Source organism: Rhinopithecus bieti, unplaced genomic scaffold (assembly GCF_001698545.2).
Source record: "Rhinopithecus bieti isolate Rb0 unplaced genomic scaffold, ASM169854v2 scaffold_7648, whole genome shotgun sequence".
Classification (NCBI taxonomy): Eukaryota; Metazoa; Chordata; class Mammalia; order Primates; family Cercopithecidae; genus Rhinopithecus; species Rhinopithecus bieti.
The window spans coordinates 1,807,687-1,817,034 of NW_016805609.1; the positions used below are offsets into that span (position 1 = coordinate 1,807,687).

The 9,348-nt window shown below is 41.0% G+C and overlaps 1 protein-coding gene across 21 annotated transcripts in view; it reads right to left on the reverse strand.

The window, feature by feature from the left end:
• TRPM3 (transient receptor potential cation channel subfamily M member 3) overlaps positions 1-9,348 on the reverse strand; it is a 931,696-nt gene that overhangs the window by 6,517 nt on the left and 915,831 nt on the right. The window lies entirely within an intron of this gene.

Sequence of the window (9,348 nt, forward strand, 5' to 3'; positions counted from 1 at the left end):
TTTTTTTTTTTTTTTTTTTGAGACAGAGGCTCGCTCTGTCTGTCGCCTAGGCTGGAGTGCAGTGGCGCGATCTCGGCTCACTGCAAGCCCCGCCCCCCGGGTTCACGCCATTCTCCTGCCTCAGCCTCCCAAGTAGCTGGGGCTACAGGTGCCTGCCACCATGCCCAGCTAACTTTTTGTATTTTGTTTAGTAGAGACGGGGTTTCACTGTGTTAGCCAGGATGGTCTCAATCTCCTGACCTCATGATCCGCCTGCCTCGGCCTCCCCAGTCTCCCCAGTGATTTTTTTTTTTAGCTGTCAATCCCCCTTTCCCTCAATGAAATGGAATGCACAACCCTGATAAATAGGCACTAAAATGGAACAGTCCTTATTGAAGTAGAGTGGGGCCAAGCCCACCCTGGCCTAGCTGTGGCTTGAGGCAGGGGATAATGACCTAACTAAGCATTTGGTTGTTGGCTTATCAGGGTCACCCACAAAATGAGAATGTTGCATTTTGAAGATTTTACCCAGAATTTTGCAATGAAATTTTAGAATCTAGCTATTTTTATTGCAATACACATGTAAAATTTGTATTCCATGGATGGGGTTATTTTATTTTGCATTTATACAATAATTTTGTTGCTATTCATGATCATCTTTTAGAAGGTTGTGTCTCTAAAGGAATTAATATGGCCTAGTTACTGAGGCATCCAGGATTGATCTAATTTAATCCAATCCTTTCATTCATAAAGGAAAAGCAAAAATCAAGAACTTAACCAAGATTGCATAAAGCAATTTGTTGTAAACACTGGAGTATCTGTCAATAAGTCAATTCTTCTACTCCTCTCTCTGTCTCTCCCTCTCTGGTTAGCTGATCACAGATGCCTTATATTACAGTTATTGCTAGAACTCTCTATCCTCCCGTTGGAAATTCTTTTCTTTTTAAAATTAAATTAAATTAACTTTTTTAGAGATGGAGGTCTCACTTTTTTGCCCAGGGTGGTCTCAAACTCCTGGGCTCAAGTGATCCTCCTGCCTTGGCCTCCCAAAGTGCTGAGATTACAGGCATTAGTCACCATGCCCTGCCTTTTGTTAGTTTGTTTGAGACAAGAGCTCACTCTGTTACCTAGGCTGAAGTGCAATGGTGTGATCATGGTTCACTGCAGCCTCAACCTCCCAGACTCAAGTGATCCTCCTGCCTCAGCCTCCCTAGTTCTGGGACTATAGGTGGATGCTACCATGCTAGCTGTTTTTAAAATTTTTTGTAGAGACAGAGGCTTGCTGTGTTGCCCAGGCTTGTCTTGAACTCCTGGGCTCAAGTGCTTCTCATGCCTCAGCCTCCCAAAGTGCTGGGATCACAGGTGTGAACCCTGGAAATTCTTAGGGGCATGGTTTGTCTTATATTCCTGTTTTCATTTCTATGTGGTCAACCTAATACCTGCCAGGTGTCAACAAATGGGTCAATGACATTTATGAACTTGATTTCAATTGTCACTCAGTCTGCCTGGCCATTTATTTAAGACAGGGGCCACATATTAAAAATAAAATCATACCTTATTTTTCACTTGCTCAAATTAACTTGGAAAGGATAAACTAAAGCCAAGTTACAATTTGAGCTCAAACTTTCACTCTTAAATGTCCAAAGACAAACCTTTTGGTGAATTTAAATGAGACCCAGGCACAACTTTTCTGGAGAGGATTAAAGTGACTTTTTCCAATCCTTCCAATATGCAAAGTAAATCGTTTGCTGATTCTTAAGGCACTTGCTGCAGGAAGACCATGGCTACACAATATGCTTCACAGTGAATGTGGGAATTAGGCTGGGTTCCTGCAGTCTGTGGGGGTGGTAGTGAGGTTTTAATGACAGCATCACTTCTATTAGGGAAGCACATACACTTCATATGCCAGAAGCAGGTTATATAATACAAGAGGCATGTGGAACTCTGGGAGACCTATAGACTTCTTAAAAACCTCCTTTCCTGCTGGCTAGGAGCATGGGGGTGTGACTCCCCTGCCTTGGGGCACATTTCTGCCTCTCTCAGGAACCCCCCACCCCCACTCTGCTTTTATCCTTCAGCTTCCCTTCACCCAACCAAAGGTCCCAGCCTGCCCTCAAGAGCCCTGCTTGTCATTTTTTCTTTTGCTCCCTCCTGCTGCCCCATAACCAACCCAGCGCATCTCAGGGGCCAGGCACACTCTGCCACCATGCCCAGGTGTATTCCCGGAAGACTTGTACATTGAGCTATTCTGTATCTGGCAAACTCAACGCCATGCACTAAGCTGACACAGCTAATTCAGAAGGAAAACACAGCTTTTCCTTCTTTCACTTCATTTTGTCATATAAACATAGCCCAAGAAACTAAATTACTTAAAATAACAAGTTTGTGTGTCTCATAGACTTGCAATTACTTTTTCACTATCTAGCCTATGGAGTTTGATTTTGCAAGTACTGTAGTTAAATTTTTTACAATGCAATCTGTTATATTTATTTATTTATGTTTGAGACAAGGTTTCACTCTGTCACCCAGGCTGGAAGGCAGTAGTGCAAACATGGCTCACTGCAGCCTCGACCTCCTGGGCTCAAGTGATCCTCCTGCTTCAGACTCCCAAGTAGCTGGGACTATAGGTGAGCACCACCATGCCCAGCTAATGTTTTGAAAATTTTTTTATAGAGGTGGGTTCCACTATATTGCTCAGGCTGGTCTTGAACTCTTGGGCTCAAGCAATCCTCCCGCCTCGGCCTCCCAAAGTGTGGTATTACAGGCATGAGCCACTGCGCCCGGCCAATACATTTTGTTAAGTGTATAAAATACTTGTTCATTTAAGTCTAGAGGAGGATAGATCATGCATTTCTGTAGCATGAGATGTTTTGCTTAACATACTTTAGGTATTGGGTCTCACTAGCTCTCTAGTGCTAGGAGAGTAATAAGAGGCAGGGTAGTTTTATTTCTCCTTCTCCCTTTCTCTCTGGAGCCCAGTGTGTACAAGGTTGGTACTGACAGAGATGAAGTTGCTGTTTTGACCTAACTGTAGTCATTGGTCTGAGTGCTGTGAAGTATCTCCTTGCCATGGCCTGTGCTGTGGGGTCCTCTCTGTCCACATCCCACCCCTGACCTTCAGCCCCAGGATCCAACACTATAGAGAAAATTTGTAGGTGAGAGGCAGAGCTGATGCACCAACACATAACAGAAGAGTCAGGACCTAAAAAGCCGTGTGTCCCTATAGCCCCAGCTACTCAAGAGGCTGAGGTGGAAGGATGGCTTGAGCCCTGGAGATTGAGGGTGCAGTGAGCTATGACTGTGCCATGGCACTACAGACAGCCTGGGCAACATAGGGAGATCCTGCCTCCTTTTATTTAATATTTATTTTTGTTTGTTTTTTTTCCTGAGACAGGGTCTCACTCTGTCACCCAGGCTCACGTGCAGTGGTGTGATCATGGTTCACTGTAGCCTCGACCTCCCAGGGCTCAGGTAATCCTCCACTGTAGCCTCCTGAGTAGCTGGAACCACAGGCATGCACCACGACACCCAGCTAATTTTTGTACTTTTTGTAGAGACAGGGTTTCGCCATGTTGCCCAGGCTGGTCTCAAACTCCCGATCTCAAGTGATTGATCACCCGCCTCAGCCTCCCAAAGTGCTGGGATTTTTACGGGCAGAAGCCACCACACTCAGCATTGGTCCAGAGCCAGGACCTGGTTGCCTGGACATAGGCAGTAAACAACTGGACACAGAAACTGAGTAGCCCAAAGAGATGAGAGGAAAGCAGAGGAGGTACAGGGGGAAGAGTCTCTTCAGGGAAAGAGAGAAGGTACGTGGTGAGAGCCCCAAGAGTGAGGAAGGATGGCTGCAGGGTGTGGAACCAGGGAAGGGAGGCCTGTTGGAACAGGGCCAAGCAATATTCTTGTCAAATCTTTACTCTGGGCTCTGAGATGGGCTGAAATGTAAGACTTGACTAAAACAGTAACGGACTGTTTTCTCCATTTTCTCCCAGAATTCTGGGTGTGAAACAAGCCAACCATTTAAATGTATGATCACTTAAGTCATGGACCCAACTGATAGGGGTTTGACATACTGGTTATAAAAGAATTAAAAAGTCCTAGAGTCAAGGTTACCTATGTTTGTTTCATAACTAGACTGGTTCCGTTAATCTCTTTTTTTTTTTTTGAGACGGAGTTTCGCTCTTGTTGCCCAGGCTGGAGTGCAGTGGTGTGATCTCAGCTCACCACAACTTCTGCCTCCTGGGTTCAAGCAATTCTCCTGCCTCAGCCTCCCGAGTAGCTGGGATTAAAGGTGTGCACCACCATGCCCAGCTAATTTTGTATTTTTAGTAGAGATGGGGTTTCTCCGTGTTAGTCAGGCTGGTCTTGAACTCCTGACCTCAGGTGATCCACCCGCCTTGGCCTCCCAAAGTGCTGGGATTATAGGCATGCGCCACTGCACCTGGCCTTCCTTTAATCTTTAAAAAGTTTTTTTGAGGCTGGGTGCAGTGGCTCACACCTGTAATCTCAGGACTTTGGGAGGCCGAGGCAGATGGATCACTCGAGCCCAGGAGTTTGAGACCAGCCTGGGCAACATGAGGAGACACGGTTTCTACAAAAATAAAAAATTAGCTGGGTGTGGTGGTCCATGCCTGTGGTCCCAGCTACTCAGGAGGCTGAGGTAGGAGGATCACTTGAGCCCAGGAGACTGAGGCTGTGGTGAGCACAGATGGCACCACTGCACTCCAGCCTGGGTGACATAGTGAGACCCTGTCTCAAACAAAACAAAACAAAGTTTCAATGTAATTGGGCAGGTGCCACAGATATAAACAGGCCTGAGGTATACACCAAGAGTTTTGAGTCGTGATTGTAGTCACTGAGAACTGATACTGATCAAAGAATTTGGGGGATAAAAATGAAGATATATATGGATGATAAAAAATTTGTGGATAATTTAAGGAGACAGATTCCTAAAGTGACTAAGAAGAAAAGAGGCACTGCAGAGAGGAAGAGATGCTATGAGAGGAACTCCTTATAGAAATTTCCCTCTCTCATATCTCCAGAACTCAAATGCTCATTTCTGAATAATTCAAGTGGTGATCACAGCAGGGACACAACAGGGTGCTAGAAAGCTGTTGGGTGGCCATGAGAGGAGGCCCAATAGGTGGGTGCAAAACCCCAGCTAAGATGATGACTAGCCTCTTCAGCCAGTGAGATGAGGAAAACAGCATTCAAAAGAAGATTCTAGCAGCACGGAACATTTTGACTTCCACATGCAATTTCTTAAGAATTGTTATGCTGTTTTATGGAACCTTATCTTCTTTTCTGATAACCTTGAAATGTGGTGAAAGGAAATGAGGTAAAATAACAAAGTATTGGCAGGCCATGCCTATTCTAAAATTCCTTCATCCCCTGAGTGCTGGCAGTGGGGTGCATGTAGGATGAGGGCAAAAGCAATCCCATATTTGCATGAACTCAATCCTGTTGGAAAAGGGCACACAGGTTTCAAATCAAAGGCAATTATACAGAATAGCTAAAGCAAACTCTTGCTTATCCACAAGTTGATATCTAATCTATGAATTATTAAGTCCTTTAGGGTCACCTACCCTTCCCTTTGGGTTAATTATCCTTCTCATTAACTCTGGGGAGAAAAAGAGAAACAAGTTTAAACTTAACTTGGTTAACGGAGAGACCAAAGATCAGCTTCGGAAAAAGATAATGGTGGGTGGTGGATGAAGCTCCAGTTTTTGGCTTACACTGATTTAAAAAAATATGACTTACGAATTTCATATCCCTAAGTCATTTCTCTCTGCCATTGTTACAAAAAATTATAAGTTGAACGTACTATTTTTTTCTGACTTTTTAATTTTGTGGGTACATAGTAGGTGTATGAATTTATGGGGTACATGAGATGTTTTGATACAGGCGTGCAATGGGAAATAAGCTCATCCTGGAGAATGGGTAACTGTCCTCTCAATCATTTATCCTTTGAGTTACAAACAATCCAATTACATTCTTTATTTTAAAATATACAGTGAAGTTATTACTGACGATAGTCACCCTATTGTGCTATCAAAGAGTAGGTCTTATTCATTCTTTCTACTTTTTTTTGTACCCATTAACAATTCTCATTCCCTCTCCAATCCCCAACTACTCTTCCCAGCCTCTGGTAACCATCCTTCTCCTCTTTATGTCCATCAGTTTAATTGATTTGATTTTTTAGATCCCACAAATAAGTGAGAACATATGATGTTTGTCTTTATGTGCCTGGCTTTGAATATACTATTAATAGCCATGTTCCTATCACTTTTTGGATCTAGGTAAAATGAAAAAGGGCAAAAAACTTAATGGCTTGGGAAAGAATACTGGATTAAAAGATGACACTGGAAATAGTGCTAAATCCTTGCATTTGCTTAAATGTTGTCATCAAGGAGAAAATTCAAACCTCAAACTTCTTCTGACGAGTGAAGCCTGGCAGGTGGGGTGATGGTGGATGATCTGGATGCTTTAATCAAGAGTCTGGGAATTAAATGACTATAGGCAGGCAGATCAGGAGTGTAGGTAAGGCAGGCAGGATGTCAGATGATCGAGGCAGGGACTCACTCTGTGGCAGTGGAGAGCATGCCCAGTCCAAAGACATATTCAGGATGAATTTTAACAATCACTGCAAGTCCAGCAAAACAGCCCTGTGTGGGTAGATGCCACCCAAAAGTCACCGTTTTTTGAAGTATGCTTTCAATGGGTTAAAGGAACCCGAAAATAACTCCCTACTGTGATCACCAGAAAATGTAGGTAACCCTTAAGAACCAATGGGAAATAAAAAGAAATGCCAGGAAATTGGAGATGGAAAAAACTTTTCCTGATATTTAAAATTCCTAGATTCTAGAAATTATATAAATTTGACATAAATTCTGGGCAGCATTATAAAATGTCTCAGTAGTAGGTAATTAAACAGATGGTATTTTTTGATTGCTTGAAAATGATAAGGTTAACAGGAGACTACATGAGATCATTATTAATCTTGCCCCTTTTTTGATAATCAAGACCAATATATTGATATAGATGTGCAATATCTGTGATGTACATTGTGATTTTAGCCAGGAGGTTGACATCCTGGGCCACCTGGAGAAATGTGAATACCTAGCTGGCTAATTAACCAAAGGAGAGATGGTAGAGCAATGAGCTGATGTCATGAAAGACATTTTTTTGGAGTCATGCAGTGATCCTCTGACTTGGTTCACCTGATCTGTGCTTGTGAACATTTTGGTGAGCTATGTCAAATACATAGTAAGTGTGGTTATCAAACAAACGATGGCCTAAAGTTTGTTTGATGAAAAATTAATATGCTAGGTGAAAAAAATCAGGATCCAAAATTACTTGAGGTGCTGAAATAATGAGCTAAAGGGAAAAAAATAAAGAACAATTTTATGGTAATGAATATTAAGTCTTGATTCTAGGTTAAAACAGACATTTCACAAGAAGAAGTTTGAGTATATTGAATCAGCTCATGTAAAAAAAAAAGCCCTGGTTTAATTCATTGAAAGTGTACTCTGAACCAAAGATGTGACTTGGTTGCTAAGAATAGTAATATAATCTTATAGCACACCTAATGTGTAGGTCAAAAAATAATAATCACAATTTATTGAAAGCATAATACCTCATATATGCATCTCAATAACTTCTAATACTCTACAGTTAGGTCTTAATACTCCATTTTACGAATGTGAACATAGGTTAAGAGGAGTTAAGTAAGCTGCTCAAGGTCACACAGCTAGTTATTGCAGAATTAGTATTAAAATGTTGTTATATTATGCACATTGTACTGTGCTCTTTCCATTATACCATGAAGAGAACTCTGTATGTACTAGTCCTACTCTATATGTGCTAGTCCAGTACATGGTAGGTGCTCAAAAAAAGTAAATGAATAGATAAAGGAATTAAATCTAGGCTCTAACTACAACACAGGGAATTGAGTTTAACTTAGGCACCACATTTAAAGGATGTTGACAATTTAAAGTGCATATTTGAGAGAGTGAGGAGGGTAGTAGATGATCTGCTGGAACGCAGGGTAAGTAATGAAATGATCTTGGGATATCTACTTTGGAAAAGACACAGCACAGTGGGAGATGACAATGATCTTCACATATGCAAAACATTATTTCAGAGAGAAAAGATTTTTAACTCTTCCTTCCTTCCTTCCTTCCTTCCTTCCTTCCTTCCTTCCTTCTTTCCTTCCTTCCTTCCTTATTCCCTTTCTTTTGTTCTTTCTTGTTTTTTCCTCCCACCTTATCCTGAGTTCTTTAGAAAAGAAGACAAGGAGCAGGGAGGGAAAATTTATTTAAAGGAAATAATTTTAACAAAAGAATACATAGACATTTTCTTAAGATGATGTATCCCAAACCTTCTCATAGTCCACTCACATGATCCTACCAAAATAATCATCTTTAGCTGTATTAACTGTATTAATTTACTAGGGTTGCAATAACAAAGTATCACAAACCAGGCTGCTTAAAATATGTAAGAAATTTATCCACCCCCCAAATCAATTTGCATGTTATTCCACCATTCAGGAGGCTAGAAGTCTGAAATCAAGATTTTGTCATAATTAGTTCTTCTGAGATCCCTGAGAGAGAGTTTGTTCCATGCCTCTCTGCTAGCTTTAAGTTAGGACTGGAAATTTTCGATGTTATTTGGCTTGTGGATGCATCTCTCCATCTGACTCCATCTTTACTTGGCATTCTCACTGTGTTCCTGTATCTTCATGTAGCCATCTACTTGTAAGGATACCAGTCATTGGATTAGAGGTCCACCCTATTCCAGTGTGACTTCATCTTAACTAAGTATGTCTGTAATGCCCTATTGCTGAATAAGGTCATATTTTGAGGTATTGAGGGTTAGAATTTCAACTTTTTTTTTTTTTTTTTTTTTTTTGAGGAACAATTGAACTTATAACCATAACCACACTTTTAGAGCTTTAATAGAGTAATAAGGAGGTAATGGATCAAATCCTCAATCTTACTGAAATACTCATACTCCAGCTCAAATTCACTTCTTTGTGAGAAATTTGCTTGGCCATAGAACAGATGATAATGACTTCAATCATGGCTTGTCTATTACAAGGCCCACAGCAACACTTCTCTTTTACAATGAAAAATTTAAATGTACAGAAACTCACCACAAAAAAAAATTCAGCAAAATACTTAAAATCCCTAGAAACAACAGTTTTATATGGATTAATAAGATGAACAAGTATTCTAAAAGACAAAGCTCCTTAAAAACTTCCCTTAATTTGAACATTACCATAAGAGTTTAGATCATGAAACTCAAATATAAATTTTAAAATAATCATTGCATTATCAAGTGTTAAAAGTATGTATTAGTAAAGATGTT